General features: G+C 57.8%; 1 long non-coding RNA gene across 1 annotated transcript; it reads right to left on the minus strand.

Moving 5' to 3' along the window:
* Window positions 1-3,474: 3,474 nt before the first annotated feature.
* On the minus strand, window positions 3,475-7,160 carry LOC135288207 (uncharacterized). Its single transcript, XR_010351457.1, has 3 exons — window positions 6,722-7,160; window positions 4,855-4,893; window positions 3,475-3,824 (listed from the first exon to the last, which is right to left on the minus strand). It is a non-coding gene; the product is annotated as an uncharacterized LOC135288207 (long non-coding RNA).
* Between the last annotated feature and the right edge of the window lie 14,123 nt (window positions 7,161-21,283).

Below are 21,283 nucleotides of genomic sequence, written 5' to 3' on the forward strand. Positions count from 1 at the left end.
TGCCCAGTTCTCCCAGCACTGCTATTCCCCATTTCCCAGCTCTCCTCTGTGCCAGTTTGTGGCTCCCCAAATTCTGAGCACCAGCTGTGTCCCCACCCCAACTCCCTGTTCCCTGTTCTCCTGCCTCCCAGCCCTCTCCAGTTCCATTCAACCCTTCCAGCATGTCCAGCTCCCAGCACGGGTGGCTCCCAGTAGGTGCGGGATGCTCTGTCTCCCTCGAAGCTCTGCCGAGACTCGGGCACCTCGTGATTTCCAGATCTGCCAAATGCTTCCCGGCACTCCCAGTGCCACCAGAGAGAGGATGTCCCTTCCTCGGACTTCATCCCCCTCCCTGCGTTGTGCTGTGGAGCCAAACCCTCCCGTGTGTGAGAAACGGGAATGGAAAAACAACCCTTTGACACCCTAGAAATGAGGGGTGGGTGAGGATCCTGGCGGGATCCAGCTTCCTCCCGCTTGGAAAGCTGCGGCAAGGAAAGAAGGAAAGCAGCTGCACCTTGAAGCTGGCGACGCCGGAGCACCCCAAAGCACAACGTCCCCCAGCCATTGCTGCGAGCAGAGGGGTCCAAGGTCAAGGGCACAGCCGAGCCGAGCCGCCCCCGGAGCCGCCCGGCTCCTCCTGCAATCCCAGCTCAGTTTGCTTCTGCGCTCGGGGAGGGCAGCAGAGCCCCAGGCGGGCCGGGGATGACTCACACAGCAACGGAGCAACACACGCAAACACGCGGGGCACACACGGGACACACGCGTGTGCGCTGCCCGGCAATGATTAACCCGCTGGCAGCCGCGGGGTGGGGAAAGGCAACGAGCCAGGGGTCAAACTTTGAAAAAGCAACAGTTCCACGCCGGGAAATCTGTCCCAGCGCCACGTCAAAGACGGGAGGGGAAAGGGGAGAAAAGAGGGGGGGGTCAGCTGGGCAGAGCCCTCCTGGCACTGCCAAGGGGGTGGTCGGGATCCCCGCTCCTTGCCCCCCTGTCTTGCGACATCCCCTTCCCCACCCTGGCTCCTCTCTGCCTGGGGAAGCCCCCCGAGCGCTGCAGGGATTTCTGTCCCCCCTGCCTCTCCAGGGGGGTCTGCGCTCCTCCACCCCACCCCTTAGCTCAGTGCCACACAAATCCCCCCCTTTCCTGCCTCCTTGCCTGTCCCGGGCTGCTTTTCCTTCCCCACACCTTTCCTTCCCCCTGATGGGCGGGGGGGACACCGCAGCGCTGGGGACACCCGTGCGTGTCACACACCGCGGCAGGCGACAGCAGGAGGGCAGGATGGCAGCAGGGATGGCCGCAGGGATGGCAGCAGCGATGGCAGCAGGCACGGTGCCCGTGCCCCGAGGGCCGGAGGGCGGGCCCGGAGCGCTCGGAGGCTGCCGGGACGCGCGGCTCGCCCGCCCGCCCTGCGGCTCCGCGATGTTTTCTTTCAAAAAACTTTCTTTCTCTCTTCCCTCCCTGGGTGGGAGGGAGAGCCAAAGGCCGCGGAGGGGAAGCCAAAGGCCGTTTGGTGCTCCCTCAGCAGGAGGTGCCCGCCTGTCCTGGGCATCCGCGGGGGCACAGACCTTGGAGCGTTTCCAGGGTCACCAGCGGCGGGGCCGAAGCTGGCTTGGCTCAGTGTGGGAAACGGCATCCAGGCTAAAGGCGGGAAGGGACCAGCTTGGGCAACAGCTGGAAATCACAGCTAAGGGTCACTGGCACAGCCTGTGGCTGATCTGGCACTCCTGGCACCCCATGCTCCTCCCCAAAACTCCTGCCCCAGCTCAGTATCCCACCCTTCACTGCCCAAGAGACCAAACCCGAGGGGTCCCTCGGGCTGGGCATCGAGGGGGGACCTGGGGGAGCTCCAGAGCTGTTGGCAGCCCGGAGTGAAAAGCCCCCAGGGAGGGTCAGCTTCAGCTCCTTTGCAGCAGCTGCTCCACACGCAGCTCCCCCGGGATGGGGGGGACAGTGCTGTCCCCACACTGCTGCTCTGCAAACCTCCTTCTCCTGCACGTGGAGATGCTGCTGCCCTTCCCCAGCGACCCCCAGGGGCAGGGGCATCCCAATTCCACACGGGGACAGGGAGCTAGCACAGCCCTGAGCTGCTCACTGCCTCCGGCAGAGTGCTTGGCACCCGAGCAAGGCAGGAGGGCTTAACTCAAAGCAGATGAGCCAGGAGGACTGGCTGTGCTCCACGGCTCTGGCACGGCCCTCAGCACAGGATTTCTCCAGGATCCACTGGCGTGGGTTCCCCAGGATCCACTGGTGTGGATTTCTCCAGGTTCTGGGGGTGCTGGGGGAATTTGGGGTGCAGAACGCTGAGCAGAGTAATGGACTGAGGGACAAGGCGTGGATGGGAGGCTGGGGCTGGAGGAGAGGCCCTCAGCAGAGGCTGCATCTGACTCACATGACTCAGAAGGCAGAAAGGAGCCGCAGCCCTGGAATTTCAACGCACTTCCTGCTCCTCAGCCTCCAAAACCAGCCCAGCTTTGGGGCCTGTCATGGATACAATTTTGTGATACAAACAACGCCAGGGCAGAGATGAAGCCGAGTTTGGGAGCGACAAGAGGAGCTGCAGCTCCAGGGACCCCCCTGAGCCACGGGGTCAGGCAGGGTCCCTGGGGGCTGCTTTGCTGGTGGCTTTTCAGGTCTTTTAGGATCTTTGCAAGGAGCCTGGGGTTCACTTTTTAGACTGCAGAGCTTTTGGCACCTGCTTTTGCAGGGTTGAGCCACCCCTGTCTCCCAGAACCTCCCAAGTTCTTCCAACGTGTTCCCCTCAATCCTGCTCCCAGCACAGGGCCATTTCTCCTTTCCCAGGCATTCACACCCCATCTCCAAGTGGGGCTTTTCCCCTTTAAACCCATTCTTCTGGCCAAGGGCCCATCCTTAGCCCTACACCCCCATCTGCCTCACTACCAGGAGGAGAAGATCCCAGCCTCAACATTTTTTCCCATCTGATCCCAGAAGCTGGAACATTTCTGGGTTGGATGCAGGCAGCAATCCTGGTCCCTTAGAGCCCTGGCTAGGTGACACACCCCAGAATGAAGAGACAGGTGATGGTACACGCAGGAATGGGACATGGGGAAGGGTGAATGGCTTTAAACTGAAAAAAGAGAAGGTTTACAGGAGATGTTGGGAAGAAATTCTTCCCCGTGGTGAGGCATCAGCACGGGTTACCCAGAGCAGCTGTGGCTGCCCCATCCCTGGAGGTGTCCAAGGCCAGGTTGGACGGGGCTTGGAGCAACCTGGGTTAATGGGAGGTGTCCCTGCCCATGGCAGGGGGTGAAATGAGAAGAGCTTTAAGTTCCCTTTAAATCCAAACGAGCCTGTGGTTCCATGATCTCCCCATCCAGCACCCTGACCCATCACATCACGCCGTGCATCACGCTGACCTCGAGACCCAGCTGCAAAGGGCTTCCAGTTCCCCCCACCCAACAATCTGTGCACATAAGGGGGCTGGGGGTGTGTGCATAGAGGAGTTTTAATTAGCTAATAGTCTTTAATAGGGTTTAATTGCCTTGTTATAAAAGGTAATTACAGCAATACATCAATTAGAGCTGTAAAATTAATAGATTTACCAGTTGTATTTATTGAGGAGCTGCGACTGGCAGCGTGGCAGCGCTGGTGGTTCTGCTCTGATGCCCAACAAAGGAAGGAGAGCAGCCACCAAACCTCTCTGGTGTGGGTCCTGCCCCTCCACCCAGGACAATCTGAGAGCCACCAGCACCAGCAAACTGCCCCACGGCCAGAGCAGACGGACAGACAGACAAAATGGGAATATGAGCTCTGTGGGTGCAGGCTCAGGCTCACAGTGTCCCTGCCGTGTCCCTTGGGGACACTGGAACAAGTCACCTCTGGAGATCCTGAGATGGAAACAGCTCTGTCTGCACGTGCTGGGGCAGATGTCTGCCCACAGAAAAGGTTGTAGGGAAGCCCATGTCCCCCCTCATCCCCATGCAGAAAAGCCATCCCCATAACCCAGCGTCTGAACCTCTCTTTAGGAGACAGCAGGCACCCGTGGGTGCAAGGATGGGAGCCCACCCGCCCTGCCAGGCAGAGGGGAGTGTGCTCAGGGCTGTGCAGCTTGCTCCGAGCTCTGCCAGACCCTCCTGCCAAGCGGCAAGTGGTGACCCAATGGAAAATGCATCTCATGGCTTCCCACCAGCCCTCCCAAGGGGAGGGCTTTAAAGGAAAAGCTGTTCTCGTGTGCTGCTTTGTGGCTTCGTTATTCACGGGGCATCAGGGATGAGGTGCTGAGCCCTCCCACCCCCTTTCCAGCCTTGCTGATCCTTCTCTCAAGCAGGATCAGCCTATTTTCCATAAAGTCAGTAGACCACACGAACATCTGCTCAAAATATCCCATTTCACTGAAAGAAGTGGTTCTGAGTATAAGGTCTCAAAGAAGCCAGTTTCCTGCTCCCCACAGCCCCAGTTTCCAAAAAAAACCCCCAGTTTCCCACTCCCCACAGCCCCAGTTTCCTAAACAAACCAGTTTCCCACTCCCCACAGCCCCAATTTCCCAAAAAAACCCAGTTTCCTGCTCCCCACAGCCCCAGTTTCCTAAACAAGCCAGTTTCCCACTCCCCACAGCCCCAGTTTCCTAAACAAACCAGTTTCCTGCTCCCCAGAGCCCCCAGTTTCCCCAAAAAACCCAGTTTCCCACTCCCTACAGCCCCAGTTTCCAAAAAAAACCCAGTTTCCCACTCCCCACAGCCCCAGTTTCCTACTCCCCACAGCCCCAGTTTCCTAAACAAGCCAGTTTCCTGCTCCCCAGAGCCCCCAGTTTCCCCAAAAAACCCAGTTTCCCACTCCCCACAGCCCCAGTTTCCCAAAAACACCCCAGTTTCCTGCTCCCCAGAGCCCCCAGCCCCGCAGGTTTGGGGTCACACTCACGTTCTCATGAGCAGCTTTCCCAAGCAGTGAGCTTGGTGCCTGCAGGAAAAACCAAAAGACAATGGGCTGGCACGAGACCAGGGATGGAGGCTCACACACACGCAGGCACCAGCCCGGGATGTGCCCCATTAAATGCCAGTTTGGAGCAGCCCCCAAACCTGCAGTGACTGGCAGGGCCCTGGCTCAGCCCCATCAATCCTGAAGGGGACTCAAAGGAGTTCAAAAAATCCCTTTGTGCTTTGCCCAGACACCTGGGGCAGATTATGGGACCCTGAGCACAGCTGGAAATTAATTTTGCTTCCCACACTGCAGCAGCAGAGTCAGCTCAGCCTGGGATGGGATGGGATGGGATGGGATGGGATGGGATGGGATGGGATGGGATTGGATCCATGGGATGGATGGGATGGGATTGATGGGATGGGATGGGATGGGATGGGATGGGATGGGATGGGATGGGATGGGATCCATGGGATGGATGGGATGGGATTGATGGAATGGGATCCATGGGATGGGATGGGATTGATGGAATGGGATCCATGGGATGGGATGGGATGGGATCCATGGGATGGGATGGGATGGGATGGGATGGGATGGGATGGGATCCATGGGATGGGATGGGATGGGATGGGATGGGATGGGATGGGATGGGATTGATGGAATGGGATCCATGGGATGGGATGGGACGGGATGGGATGGATGGGATGGGATGGGATGGGATCCATGGGATGGGATGGGATGGGATTGATGGGATGGGATGGGATGGGATGGGATGGGATGGGATGGGATGGGATGGGATGGGATGTCCCTTGGGATTCTCCCAGGTAGGGATGAGCTGGGAACCCCCTGGAGCCCCCGGGCAGTCCCGTGGCACTGCCTCTCCACCCTGTGGCAGGGGATGCCAGGACAGGGATGTGATTTGTGGAGGTTTTGCAGTCTGTGCCAGCTCACCCTGGCACGCAGAGCACCGGAGCCCCAGCAGGGCTGGCAGTGCCACGGGCAGGATGTGGCTCTGTCTCCCTCATCCCAGGCAGCTTTGGAGCTGTGCCCATTCCCTGGGGAGCCTGGGCAGTGCCCAGCACCCTCTGGGGGAAGAACCTTTTCCTGATATCCAGCTTAAACCTCCCTGGCACAGCTCCAGCCCTTCCCTCAGGGAATTCTCTCCCTGTCCCAAGGCTCATGCTCCTTCACCAGCCCAGGGCTCTGATGGACACCAGCCCAGGGCCGTGGGGGTGCTGAGCACCTTTTCCCCCTCTTTACTCTCTGTATTTCCTACAAATTTGCTGTCCATTTTGCATTGGCACGGGGCAAACCCTGCCAGCCCTGCCAGGTGTGCCCACAGCCACTTCCACTCCTTTCCATCCCCAGTGCTCTCTGCAGCAGGGCTGCTTTCTGCTGGTCACTGCTCTTCTCCCTCCTGGCCTGCTCAGTGGGGTGGAGGGCAGCTGGATGTGACTGGTTGGCTTTATCACGTTTAGTGATCTGAAAACCAAATTTAAAAAAAAATTGCACTCAAAATAGTATTAAACCCAAGTGCTGGGAGATCCCCTCAGATTAAAGGAGAAAACGAAACTGGGCTCAGTTGTAGAAGTCAGAGCAGGAGGCTGCACAAAGCTGGAGTCAGAGCACGGTGCAGAGGGGGTGTGGGACTCACCCCCACCCCTGCACAGCCCTGGGGCTGGGAGTAGAAATCTTTCCCCAAAGCAGGGTGAACAAACCCGCCCCACAGAGAAAGCTCTGTGTGTTGGCTCTGAGGAAACACCCGGAGCCCCAAAATGTCCCCAGGGAGGGCCTGAGCTGTGGTTTGCAGGGGGAATCCTGGGCTGGCAGCAGGGGACAAAGCCAGAGCAGCTCCATGGCCAAAACTCACCTGCTCTGCCCCTTGGAGCTGCTCCTGCAGCACGCCCAGGCCAGCGGGAGCAGCAGCAGCTCGAGTTCTCCCAGTTCTCCTCATGGGGTTTGGACGTAAAAGGCAGCAGAGGTGAGCAGATTAACATCAAAGGAAAACCACGATTAAAAAAGAAGTGTTTCATCCCAGTTTGTCCCAGCAGGAGAGGCCCAGTGGCCAAGCAGGCTCCCAGCCCCACCGTGAATCACGCTGCTGACGAAGGCAGCGCCGGGCTGTTTGTTTGCCTGTTGCCAAGGGCCCCGTGGCTGTGGGCTGGGAGCTGGGAGCCCTGTGGTTCAGCCACTCTTTCGGGAGGTTTTGGGATGGGGAAGCCCCGGGGATCCCTGATGTGATTTGAGGGCAGAGCTGAGACCACAGGGTGGGGCTGGACTGGGCAGGATGGAGCTTGTGGTACCAGGAAAGGGGGCTGTGCTGGCTGGAGACCCCAGCTGCTGCAGAGAGCAGAGGGATGGAGGCTCTGGGGGCCAGTGGCAGCAGGAGCAGAGGGTGCTGTGACACTCACCAGCCCCAAGAACCACTGCACAAGGAGGGCTGGAGGACAGATCCCTCTGGGAATGACTCCTGGACAATCAGAAAACACCCTTGGCTCCAACGACAAAGGCAGGGAGCACCAAACTGCCCTCCTGCTCCGTGCTGCAGGTGAGTTTCTCTTTCCACTGCCTCCACTTCTGCCCTTCTGTGTGCAAAGCCTGGCCCCACTCACGGGGTGCTCGGATCTGCCTGGTCTGCAGTGCCCAGCCCAAGTGCTGAAGCATCCCCTCCACCCTCCAGAGAGGCCTGGGCTCTTCAGAGCTCTTCTGTCAATGATGAGCTCTGTCCATGCCTCCCTCATCTGTCCATGCCTCCCTCTGCCAGCCTGGCTTGGGCACATTCTGCCATTTTTCCATTCTTCCATGACTCTCTCAACACCTGGGGCTTTGACTGCATAGGGGTGGTCTCTTCAAGCATACAGAACCTCAGAATCACAGTCTGATTGGGGTAGAAGAAGCTTTAAAGCCTTCCCACCCTCGTGCCACGGGCAGCACACCTTCCACTGGGCCAGGTTGCTCCAAACCCTGCCCAGCCCTGAGCTCTCCAGGGACAGGGCAGCCACAGCTTCTCTGGGCACTCTGTACTGGTGCCACCACTCTCACAGGGAAGAATTTCTTCCTAATATCTAAACCTACTCTTTTAAAGTTTAAATCTGTTGCCATTTGTCCTCTTTCCATGATCCCTGCTCCCACTGCCTGTCCATTTTCTTCTTACACTTCCAGTAGACCAGCAGGTTTCCCCTCTTGTCCCTCCCCACCTCTTGTTTTCCTTTCCTGATTTCTTTCTCACGTGGATTGAGAGTTCTTGCACTCTATGGAAAGAGTCCTTAAAGACCATCTAACTCTGTTCTGCCCCTTTGTCCCTCAGGGCAGTTTCTTGGGCACCCAATGACCAGCTTGCAGTTTGCTTTCCTAAAATTCAGGCTCCTGTCCTAACTTGAATCTTTGCCTGTCCCGCATCCCCCGGGGCTGTGAACTCCACTGGTGTGTGGTCTCTGCCTCCAATCCTGATGCTGCTGAGGAGCTCACGTGTGTTGGTGACCAGCAGGTCCCATGAATACCTGTCCCCTCTGTAGGGCTTCCACACGTGGCCCTGGCAAAGCCAAGACTGCTCTCCTGTGAGGACGCTGGAAATTACCATAATGCAAATAAAGCGATGTGTCATTAATTATTAATTATTCAGCATCGTCCTCACTGCAGGCTCTGCAAAAGGAGGAGGGTGGGGAGAGCCTGGCACAGGCTGTCCAGAGAGGCTGTGGCTGCCCCATCCCTGGAATTGTTCCAGGCCAGGCTGGGCAGATCCTGTTGGCACCCCCAGATCCTGCTGGCACCCCCAGACACTGCCTGCACCCCCAAACCCTGCTGGCACCCCCAGACGCTTTCCACACCCCCAGACCCTGCTGGCACCCCCAGATCATGCCCTCCCCCAAACCCTGCTCACACCCAGACCCTGCCCCACCCCAAACCCTGCTGGCACCCCAGACCCTGCTGGCACCCCAGATCCTGCTGGCAGTCCCAGACCCTGCCTGCACCCCCAGACCCTTCTCGCACCCCCAGACCCGGCCAAGGGGAGCCTCCAGCCGCGGAGGTGATGCCAAGGTCACTCCGTGGCCCGGCCGGCCGGGGCCAAGGCTCGGCGGAGCGCAGCCCGAGCCCGGCAGGGCACAGGAGGGATCGGCAGCTCCATCTCGCGTCTGATCCCCGCAGTACAGAGCGGGCAGCCCAGCCCCGGCACCCGGCGTGTGGAACCATCAGCCTCGCCCCGTGCCTCCCCCGGGACTGGGGACAGAGGTGTCACTGGGCTCTGCCAAGTCCCAGCCTGGAGACTCGGAGCGGCAATCGTCCGGCCCCCGTGCAGAGCCCTCCGGCTCCAGCAGCCCGGGGGTGCTCGCTCTCGCTGTCCCGTGCCACCCCCTCTCTGTCCCATGCCATCCCCTCGCTGTCCCGTGCCACCCTCTCTCTGTCCCGTTCCACCCCCTTGCCGTCCCCTGCCACCCCCTTGCTGTCCCGTGCCACCTCCTCTCTGTCCCGTGCCACCCCCTCTCTGTCCTCTGCCATCCCCTCTCTGTCCCGTGCCACCCCTTCGCTGTCCCGTTCCCCCTTGCTGTCCCGTTCTACTCCCTCTCTGTCCCATGCCATCCCCTCGCTGTCCCGTCCCATCCCCTCTCTGTCCCGTGCCACCCCCTCGCTGTCCCCTTCCCCCACTCTGTCCCGTGCCACCCCCTCACTGTCCCATGCCATCCCCTCTCTGTCCCGTGCCATCCCCTCTCTGTCCCGTGCCACCTCCTCTCTGTCCCGTGCCATCCCCTCGCTGTCCCGTGCCACCCCCTCTCTGTCCCGTGCCATCCCCTCTCTGTCCCGTGCCATCCCCTCGCTGTCCTCTGCCATCCCCTCGCTGTCCCGTGCCATCCCCTCTCTGTCCCGTGCCGCCCCCAGCACAGCCCCCCTGCTCGGGGATTTTTTTGGATTCATTTTTGCAGGCGCGGGGCCAAGCCGGAGAGGCTGCTCCTCATTAGGGCTCCCCAGCTCCCATTCCAGGCTGGCGTTTCCCCAGGGAACCAGGGGAGAAGCCGCCCCTCGCCGGGCTCTGCACTGCCGGCAGCGCTTGTCCCTGAGGCTCTGAACACCCCGTTCAGGGGGGGACATCGCGGGGACATCGGGGGACATTGGGGGACACCCCCTTGATGAACAGCCACGCCTTGACCCAGCAGTGGCAGCACAGCCGCTTCTCCCTGCAGGCTTTTTTAAAGAGAAGGGAAAAAGGTTCCCGGCCGCAGATAGTCCCGGAGAGCCGGCAGGAGACGGGCACGCTGCCAGCAGCATCACCGGGTGGCAGCGACAATCAGAACCCAGCTGGTGGCAGTGCCACTGTGGCACGGGGACAGAGCTGAGCCCAGCGCCCCGAGCCAGCGGGGACGGGATGCACCAGAGCTCCTGCACCACAGGCTCCCTCCTGCTCCTGGGGTGCAGCTCTTGCTGCTCCCGCTGCCCTTCCAGCCCAGCCCGGCACGTCCCCGAGCAGCAAGGAGCCCTCGTGTCGCTGCTGGCGCCGGGATGGGAAGGGTGGCAGGCGGAGCTGCAGGTGCTGGGCTGGCGGGGAGCTGGCGAGGCAGAGCCAGGGCTGCTCCGGTTTCCAGAAACAAGATCTCCGGGGAGGCTGCTGGCCCGAGCACCAACTGGCAGACAGGGCGGTGGGGATGGCCCGGCAGCGAGGTGCTGCTCTGCTGCACCACGACCCTGCCAGCCACAGGGCTGTCGCCTTTGGAGCATCCCAGAGGACCGGGGCAGGGCGGGGGACAGGAATGAATACCGGGATTTTGGTGTTGTTTCAGCCAGATGGTGCCCAGAACCCGCCTGCTGGTACTGGCTCGGTGCTGCTCCAAGGAGGGGAACGGGCCAGGCACGGCCCAAGGTGCCCACTGCAGGGTCAGGAACAGGGCCCCGCGCTCCTGGGAGGGCAGGAGGGGCCTCAGACAGCTGGGGGAGGGCTTTGCCCAAATGCTGAATTCTTGCCATGTGCAGGAAACTCCTCCCTGCGCTCGCCCACCCTCTCCAGGGCAAACCCAAGGTGGAATTTGAGGCAGGAGCAGGGTAACACCTGGGATCAGCATTGCTGCCCTGGGTTCTACCCCCTCTCCTACCCCACAGCCTCCTTTGGCATGGCACAGGGGCAGGGTGACACTGTCCTGAGCCACCTCCCTGCCCCCGAGATGCTGAAGTTAAGGAGCGAGAGGCTTCAGCCTCTGTGGGGTGCACTGGACTTGCCCAAATCAGGACCAGCAGCCTCCACAAAGGGCTCTGAGCCCAGGGCAGAGCTGAATGGTGAGACCCCCCCGGCTGGGGCTGTGGAAGCCTCAGGAATTGCCTCCCAATCCCCTTTCCCTGCTGGCTGTCCCTGCACGTGGCAAACACAGAGCCCCTGGTGTGGCTTGGGCAGCAGAAGGTGTCCCCACACTTCTGTGTCCCCACAGCCAGGGCAATCCCGGAATTTTGGGAAGCAGGAGAGCAGCCTGCAGCTCCCGCTCGGATTTACACCGCAGGGAGGGCCCTTTGCTGCTTGCCCAGGATCCGAAATGATCCCAAGCCCCCCTGCTTTGTTATTAAATCAAATCCATCTGGCCTCGACCACGGACGGTTGTTATTCGAGATCCCTCTCCTCGAGGAGCTGGGATTAGCTCCGGGCATGGGGGATTCTCCCTCCCTCCCTCCCTCTCTCCCACCGCTCCCAGCCCTCCTGCCTCTCTCTTTTGTGTTTCTTCACTTCTCGAGGAGCAGGGGGAGGCGCGGGGGCCTCGGCAGCTTTTGTGCAGCGCGGAGTGGCAGCAGGGGGGTCCCCGCAGTGTCACCGCCCTCCGGGGGTCCCATCTGGACACACCCGCACCCCCCTACCCACACCAGGACAGCCGGACCCCCCGAGCCCCAGGAGTGCCCCAGCTGGCACGGGGGGTGACAGTGACAGTGTCCCACCCCCAGTTTTGACCCCAAAACGCTGCCAGGAGCTGCTCTCCTCGGGGACATGCAGGGTGAACAGGGTGATCCCCCGTCCCAGCCCCACAGAACGCACTGCCCCAGGAGAGCAGGGTGATCTGACGTGGTGTGGGATGTGGAGCAAGTGCTTTCAGCTGTACAGCCAGTGCCTCGAGTGCTGCTGCGTGCCCCCAGTGTCACTGCTGTCACCTCCTTAAGGCTGCAGCTTCCAAACCCCCACTGAGGAGCTGCTGGATCCAGGCCTGGCCTTTTGGAACCTTCATGAACACGATGGATTTCCAGTGTTCTAAGGCAGAAAGCAGTGGGCAGGTTAATTGGTGATGAGCTGCCAGCAGGAGGCAGAGGCAGGGCACCCCGCCGGTGTGGGGATGTGTGTCTGCTCCTGGAGCAGCCCTTGGGGCCGCCTGGACCAGCAAGGAAAAGGTGACAGCATGTCTGGCTCCAGCCCTCCAGGGACTCCTTTAGGTTGGGCAGATGGAGCCGTGGCCCCCAAGGGCTCCCCAGTGCTGGGCCTTGTGTTCTGGCTGGCAGCAATTAGTGCTCCAGCTTGTTTTGGAGTGATCACTGGGTGCAGGCTCTCCCTGAGCAGTGCTGGGGCTCAGGACATGCCCTGACAGACCTCTCCTGGCTGAGCTTGGCCTCTTGCACCTCCTGTGCTGTGAACTCCTCTCGCAAGGACACAGCCTGACAGGGAGGTACCCCCAGAATGGACAGGGTACACGGTCCCCATCAAATGACACCCCAGAAGCTGTGTACGAGGCACATCCCTCCTGGGGGGAGAGACTGTGGCAGTGTGGGGTGAAGGCCAGCTGGGCACAGGGTCAGAGGCCAGCTTTAAACACGGGTTCAGTGTTTAAACCCCTTTAGTGTGTAAATCTACAGAGCAGCGTGCACTTCCCAGCCATGGCAAAGCCTTCAGCATGCTCCAGGGGAACCAGCACCAACCCCAGCATTTCCCTCTGACCACAGGGATACTTGGATCAGAACCTGTAGACAGTCTGGACTGGAAAGTGGCACCTGAGCATCCTGGCTGGTCCTTCCATCACCCCTGGAACTGCTGCAGCTCCTGCTGAGGCTCAGAGCTTCCCTGCACACCAGCAGCAGCCCCCAGCTCACTGCAGACCTCCTGAAGTCCTGCAGCCAGCTCTGCTGGACTTCAGCCTGGCTTCCAAGAACTGCTCCTTCTGCAGCTGGCTGGAAAACATAAAAGGAGACGAGGCACTTTCTGAGGGAGTCCAGGGAATCAGCAAGGTGGGAACAGACAGTAGCACCTTCACTCCTGGGTCACACCGAGGCACAAACATTTCCACACCTGCTCTGCTCTCCTGGGGCAGCTGCAGCATTTGGGCACAAAGTCTGCGTCCCACAGGAGCTTTGTCATGGCACAAGGGACTCTCCGGTGACAGAGATGGTGCTCTCATCTTTCCTGGATGGCTCTGCTGGTGCCACCCCCTGGGGGACCAAAGCACAGCCCCCTCCATCACCCAGCCCTGTGGTAGGCTGCCAGCCCGTTGGGGAAGGGATGGGAAAGTGTCCACTTGATGTGCCTGAAAAGCAGCACACATCTCCCTGTTGCTATGGAAACACTGCTTTTAAAGCAAATTAATAATAATAATTAACACGATCTATTAAATAATGGTAATAAAAGCATTAGTAATGACTTGTAATTGGCGAGGCACTCGGAATAACACACGCTCACCCTGTGACCTGCTCCCAGCTCAGAACTGGGGCTGGGGGCGGCATCTCCCACCCGCAGGGGAGCCCTGGGTGAGGGCGAGTGCCCTCTGCCTCCAGTACTGTACAGGCAGGGGCTTAGTGGGATTCAGGGAGGGATCAGACTTTTATCTGGATAATGAGGATGTCTAGACTGATAAGAAGAAGGGGTAAATTGGCTCAGGGCCTGATTCTGCCTTGCTGTGTGCTTGGTGCAGCAGCACGTGGTGGTGGTGGTGGTGGTGGTGGTGCCAGGGCAAAACTGGGGTGGGTTGAGAGCAGGAGTTGATGCCAGGCTAGACAAACACCTTGTTCCTCCCGGTTTTTAACCTAGAAATCAAAGTACTTCCAGGATTGTTAACCCCTGGGAGGCAGAGGTGAAGAGAACTCCAAGAAACTTTTAATGTGCTCGAACTCAGCCTGGAGAAGGGAAGGCTCCAGGGACACTTTAGAGCTGCTTCCAGTGCCTAAAGCGGCTCCAACGAGCTGGAGAGGGACTTTGGACAAGGGCCTGAAGGGACAGGACAAGGGGGAATGCCAGAGGGCAGCATTAGATGGGATATTGGGAGGAAATTGTTCCCTGTGAGGGTGGGGAGGCCCTGGCACAGAGCAGCTGTGGCTGCCCCATCCCTGGAGGTGCTCAAGGCCACGTTGGACAGGGCTTGGAGCAACCTGGGATAGTGGAAGTTGTCCCTGCCCATGGCAGGGGCTGGGACTAGATGAGCTTTAAGTTCCCTTAGAATTTGGTTGCAGCCAAGGGGGTGGGACAGCCCCAGCTTCCCTTGCTCTGTCTCTCACACCTCAGGTCCCTGTGTCCCACTCACCAGCCTAGACCACCCAAAGCAGTGTCCAGAGCAGAGCAGTGCAAGGCTGAGCCCAGAGCCATTATAAAACACCCTCTTTTCAAGCTGTGAGGTGCTTCCAAAACAATCTGAAACTGCAGAAAGAAAATCAATGCAAAGACCTGACAGCGTCACCTGCTTGTTTGTGCCCAAAGTCCCTGTGCTGACAAGGTCTTCTCTGCACGGCAGAGCAAGGACCTGCTCTCTCAGAATCGCTCAGTTTTCCCTCAGGAGCCTGCCCAGACAGGCAGAGCCAGGATGTGAACACCTGGGAAAACCTGGCCCTTGGTTTATGCGCCTGCATGAGACTGAACTCTTTGAAAAGCAGGTCCCCACCGTCCCTGCTGTGGTTCTGGAGAGGCATCAGCCATCCCTGGACTGGCATAAGCAAGTGCAAAACAGCTGAAAAAGTGCTGAGATGGGTTCCTTAGACTTTCCCCAGCAAGGTCTGGCACCCAGACTGCCGTGCAGCATTAGGATTGCAACACCTGCGTGGCTCAGGCTCCATCCCAGCCCGAGCTCCCGGCAGCAACTTCCACCATGAGACTAAAATTAGCAGCGACAGGAAGAGCTCTGGAGCACGACAGGATGATTAGAGCCTCCCTGGAAAGGAGGCATCACCTGCAACGTAATGACTTTCCTCATCTCTGTCAAAATGTGCAACGACCGTTGTGGAATATGATGGGGAAAAGTGAGGCAGTGAGACAGGGGAAGGTGCTTCTGCACAAAATTGGAGTGAGCACTTGTCCAGAGGAGAAAAAACAGGATGCTGGCTCTCTGGACTACGCCCTGTGTGACAATCATACCTGAAAGGCTGTGCCCCGGACCTGCTGCATGACTTCAATCAAATTGCTTAGAAAGACACAAAAGACTTAAGGATTGTACGTGCCAGCTCCACCCAAGACTTATAAACAGCAAGAAAACACCCAAATAAAAGGTAAAAAAATCTCTTTTACATGTATTTATATGTTGTGAGTGTGAATAATCAGTGTCACTCTTCCCCAGCACCAAATCCATGCTTCAAAACTCTTTGTTGGCCTTCTTTGGCTAAAAATAGCCAACACCACCCACAGCCATGTTCCTGAAAGAATGGGATGTCATTGGGCATCACCCCTCCTATAAACTTGCCCTGTTTTCATTTAAAATAACTCATAACTAGAAAGAGCATTACAAGTGGGTGCACTGAGCCTCCAAGAGGGAAGATGTGACTGTGCTGAGGGAGCTCGTGTGCGGCTCACGGAAATGCCAGCGCCACTCTTGCTGCACCTAGCGCAAGCTGCTTTGACTCCATGACTCACATTCCTGTCGTGAAACTGGAATTCATAGAATCATGGAATCATGGGATGAGCAGTGTTGGACACAACCTTAAAACTCACCCAGTTCCATCCCCCTGCCATGGGAAGGGACATCTCCCAGGCTGCTCCAAGCCCCACCCAACCTGGCCTTGAAGACCTCCAGGGATGGGGCAACCACAGCTTCTCTGGGCAACTTGTGCCAGTGTTCACCTCCCTCACAGGGAAGAATTTCCTCCTTATACCTAACGTAAATCTCCCCTAATTTTGGTTTGAAACCATTTCCTTTTGTCCTCAGAACATGGCCCATCCCTCTCTCTCAGGTGGCCCCTTACAGAGAGGGCTCATTTGTCAGGATAACAGGAGACAGGCGAGTCCCTTGGATGAAGAAGTGTTTCCCTTCAAGGTCTCCTGGACAGAAATACGTGCACATGCGCTGCGCAGCTTGACAATGAACACACAGCGAATCCAACACATCCTGGACGTGTTTTTGGGCACACATGGACCATCTGGCCAACACATGGGCCTTGGGCTTGACATGTCCAGGAAGCATCTGACTGATGGTGGATGCACCAGGCAGGCAGAGGGAGCACGTGCAGGAGCCCAGCCCCACTGGCACCACGGTGGAGGTGGCTGTGATCCTCACGGAGCTGATCCGTGGCTGTGCCGGCATTCCTGGGCTGATTTCTGGAAAGTCAGACACGGGTAAGTGCCAAAACACCAACGTGCCCCTGGATAAAATTCAAAAGAGGACATACCCAAGGAAACTCATGGTAATACTGATGTTCTGGAAGTCGAAATTGGGAATTATCTGCTTGCAGAAGATGGGATTCCAATAGGAGGAAAACGCATTCCTTGGAAAATGAGCTACATGTATAAACAGCAAGAATAAGGGGAGAGTGTGACCTTGAAACTGAACACTCTCTTTTGATCCCAGACCTAAAATTATCCAGATTTCAGCAGAAGACTCTTCAGTTTTTAAAAACAAGCCCCTGGTGACTAGAAAGTCCAAAGCCTCCACGTTATGAACACAACCAAGTCTGCCAAGGGTGCGGCACCCGCGATCCCAGCGCCAGATTGTCCCTGTAGCTTAGCACCCATCTGCAGCCAATATGCTGAGCTCTTAACAAAATTGAGGGGTTTTAAAACCTGGTCTCCTGGGCCTGATCCCATGGACCTGGGCTCACCAAAACCAATGGACTTCAAGGAGCTTTGGATCAGGCTTTGCGCTAATTTACTTATCTCATAGAACAGCTTAATTAACAAATGTTTGCAAAGCACTTCAGGATCCTTCCACGGACAGTGAGACTCCTCTTGCTGCCAGTCCCATTGACAAAGAAAAGAGGTTTAATGTCAACAGGCAGCAGATGAATTGCATGGACACAGGCAGGGATGGAGGGACATCCCGGGTGGATCGGCCACCACGGAGTCCCCCCTGAACCGTGTCCTACAGGGAATGGCCAGCACGTGGGCTCAGAGTGGAAGGGAGCCCTTACAGCTTCCCAGCATTTGGGGTACTTCTGTTTCATGTGCAGCTGAGCAGTTGCTGAAATGAGCTGTCCAGGGACAAGGAGATGATGTCTCAAAGCACTCGTTGCAATGTTATCCCAGCTTGAGCTTTCTACCTCAGGATATTCTATGATTCTATGTAAGATAAAAATTAAGAAAAGCCTAAAAAATATGTCCTGGTTCCTAGCAGGTGTTTGCTCCCCTTGTCCTCCCCATAACCAGCTCATCACCTCAGCCTGTGGGACATGGGATGCTTCCACAGCATTAACCCTTTCCTAGCAGCTGCCACCTTTCCCCCAGACTTGGGTCATGTTGGTGGGCAGAGGGATGCAGCACTGGGAAGTGCCAAACTCGGCTTCACACTGATGACACAAATCCATCCAGAAAGTTTCTCCCTGCGTTAGCTCTTGATGGTGACTCTTAAGCCGCTGCTCTGCCTGAGGACAGGCTGCTGGCACCTCCTCAGTCAATGCCAGCTTCATTGCTGCCTCCCACAGAACTTTCTGTCACCAGCCGTGGTGCCTGGCCACCCCTCCCCGATGGCTCTGGCACCGGCAGCAGCTGCAGTTTGCAGTTTCTCCCTTTTCTTTGATCGTTCTGCAGCCTCCTGCCTCGGCACGGGGCACGTGATGCCGCTGCCTGATCCAGACCTCTCCGCTCCCAGGACTCCGCTGCCATCCCTGGCTTTAATTTATATTTTTTTTCCCCCTCCCTGACAGTAATTCGGGGATGTGGATTTTCAAACATTTGGAAATACCCGCTTTTTGACTAGAAACACCGCGTTTCTGCCAAAACCTCGCTGAGTGGATAGAGCTGTGCTGAGACTACACCCATGGTGAAATCCTCACAGCACCACCTGCCCCCCAAAAATAACCTTTTACCCCACTATCCACGGAGCTGGGAATGATCCAACAGCTCCACAACGTGAGCCCCTCTGACCTACTCCAGCTCACGGAGCTGGCTCAAGCCACCTGGCAGAGCTAACTTTAACCTGAATTACTCCTGAAATCCAGCTTCCCCAGAGGCAGCGATGCCAGACGGGAGGTAAGATCATTCCCAAGCAGCTGCTATCACTGGGAAGAGGATCAAAGTCTTGGTTGTAGCCCAGCTACGCCCCCAAAATATTGTATGAACCGAGAGATGCTGCTATCAGGGACCCATCAGGATTAGTCACTGCCCATGTTGCCAATTCCTGTGATTTTTCTAGGAGCGTTTCTGGTTGCCTTAAATTCCCAGCTCTGTGAGTCATGTGAATCTGTGTGAGTATGAATTTTTGGTTTTTAAAGTAAGTTTCTAGACCTTGTGGCTGTGCAGAAAAGCAAGGTGATGTAACCAGAGTGAAATCCGACAGCCCTAGGAGAAGGCAAATGAGAAGAAACTCAATTTTCAGGGTTTTTTTTTGGAGTCACACAAACTTTTTAATCAGTTTGGTGATTTCTGGGCCTGGCTCATGCTGCTGGAATGCTCAGAGCTGGAGCTCCATAGTTTTTCCCTTTTTTCCTTTCACTTTCTGATTTCCAGGAGCACTTTCTTCTCCCGAGACCTCCGTGACACAACTTAAAATGGAGGTGGAAGCAAAACCGTGTCCCTAAAATGATGTGCTGCCTCATAGCAGGCATTGCTATGAGCATGACATGTAAGATCCAGGCTGGACAAGTGAAAAGTCCATAATTTACAGGGCAGAACATCATAGTTCCCACCACCAGCACATGGACACACACATGATCCTCACCCACACTGGGAACACCCCTGCATGGAGACGTGTGTGCACACAAATACGTGTGGTTTTTGGGCAAAATTCTGTGTTTGCACTGTAACACATGCTCACACAGACACACACAAGGGTTTCACCTGGTTGTAAGTGTGGAGTGAGCCACAGCCAGCAGGTGTGTGCAAGGGAACCAGCAGTGTGTGTGTGTGTGAATGTCCACGTGCATTAAATGCACATTTTTGGCCATTTAATGGGGCACACCCAGCCAAGTGCCCGTGTTAAAACTTGCCATGGGATGTGTGTGTGCCCTATGGAGCCACCATCCGTCACATCCCAAAACAAAGAGACATTCCTCTTAGAAGAAGGAGTATCCCAAACTGCCATGGAGGAAAACATCCCAAACTGCCGCTCTCAGCACTCCCATCACCACACAAGGGTGAAAAAAGAAATAAAGCCCAATTCAGGACAGTGCTCTACAGCACGACCAAAATGAGCTGCATGAAACACAGCAGTGGGTGGGTTCTCCTGCCCATAGCTTTACTTTTTTCCCTCTTTTTTTTGTGCACACCACCAGCTCTAACCCACAGCAGCTCCACGCCGGGTCCCGTGCAGAGGGGAGCTGCCCCTCCAGCTGTGTCCCAGCATCTCCCTGAGTTTGTACCACCCATCAGGAAACCTGGATGCCAAAACCAAACTGAAAGCAGAAATTCCCCTTCCCAAAGTGCCTGGGCAAACTCCCAGGGAGAGCTCCAGCAGCACCTTACCGGCTGAGTCAGTGGATGAGCCATCTCCTTGTGCTGGGTGCCCCATCTGCCGAGTTTAGGCGCAGCTGAGATCTTCTGCTGGTAAACCCAGAAAGGGGAGGTAGGGGGGGAAAGAAAAAAAAAAACCAAAAAAACAACCTTCCCGCAAGGATGCCAGAGCCAGAGAGAGCAAATCACACGGGATACAGCGAGGGGGGGTGGGAAGGTCCAGCCCCGGTGACAAGGCACCGGTGCCACCACCCCCCCAGCCCTCGCCGCAGCCGTGGCCATTGCCAGAGCTGCAGCGCGATGTGGCTCGGCGGGAGCTCGCATCCCTCTGCATTGTCCCTCTCCAGTGTGAGCTCCGGCAATCTCATTTCATGGGAGACATCTGGTTTGATTCAAAGAGAAGAAAGGGGCGAGGGGAGAACGGCGCGCTCACACACTCACCGCCCAGCCCCGGCTGGCTGGGAGCTGGGGAGCAATTGTCAGTGCTTCCCTCCGCCTGAATCCTCCTCATTTCAATGAGAAAGGCCAGCCCGGGGAGCAGGGCTGTCCCACGGCCCCCTCCCCAGCATTCCCAGTCTGCAGGAGGGGGCTTTGCTGAGGCACAGAGCCAAGGGTGGGGAGCTGAGCCCCGGCAGCCTCACCAAGCCTGGCTGTGCCTGGGGCCACTACAAGGCCTTGGGGGGCTGGGGGGGCTCCCCCTTCTTGTTTCCCATAATTCCCAGGCAGGGTGGACATGCAGTGTTGTCCCTGGCCGTGTTGGGGGTCTTCCCACGGCAAGACTGAGGTCCCCATGTTTGTGGGGAACCCTTTTGGAAGGCCATGTCCTCCTTCACAAGGAGCTCCTTGTCCATGGGAGGGGGGGTCCTGCCCCATTGTGCCACCCCGCTGACCTTGGTGGCCTGCTAGGGTGTACCCAAGGTGTCCCTGCAGAGCCACCACCCCTCCCAGGGACCCCCTGTGGGTCTCTGGAGGGACCCCAGCCCTGGACAGCTCTGCAGCACCCCCCATGAGTGAGCAACAGGTCCCCACACAAACCCTCCTTTCCCATGGCCCCTCCACAGTGGGGGGCACATGGTGGGTCCCCACACAGACCCCTTCCACTCATGACCCCTCCACGCTGGGTGCAACCGATGGGTTCCCTCACAGACCCTTCTTTCCTGCGATCCCTCTCTGCCAGGGGCGTGTGCACACTCAGGGAACCCAGAGTGGGTGCCCACGCAGCCCCTACACCTGTGTCTCCGTGGGTGCCCACGCAGCCCCCTCCACCCTAAGGAGCCCCCTCCACCCCGAGGAGCCCCCTCCACCCCAAGGAGCCCCCTCCACGTGTGACACAGGGCAGGGAATCCCACTGCAGCCCAGTGGTCCCACCACAGACCCTCCCACCCATGCCTGATCCCCTTGCATCACCCTCCAGCCGGGTCACAGTGGCTTCCCCCGCAGCCCCCTCCCCCGGTTCACTGCAGGGCTGGTCCCCTCGCACCTCCCTAACCTGTGTACCCCCCAAACCCCCCACCCACGTCACGGCATGTCCCTCCGCAGCCCCTCCACCGGTGACATGGTGGATCCTCCTGCATCCCCTTCCCCTGGTGCCACCGCGTGGTGCCCCTGCAGCCCCTACCCCGGTGGCACAGTGCGTGCCCCCGCAGCCCCTCCATCCTCCGCGCGATGTGTCTCCCCACAGCAGCC

The sequence above is a fragment of the Passer domesticus genome, chromosome 32, assembly GCF_036417665.1.
Source record: "Passer domesticus isolate bPasDom1 chromosome 32, bPasDom1.hap1, whole genome shotgun sequence".
Lineage (NCBI taxonomy): Eukaryota > Metazoa > Chordata > Aves > Passeriformes > Passeridae > Passer > Passer domesticus.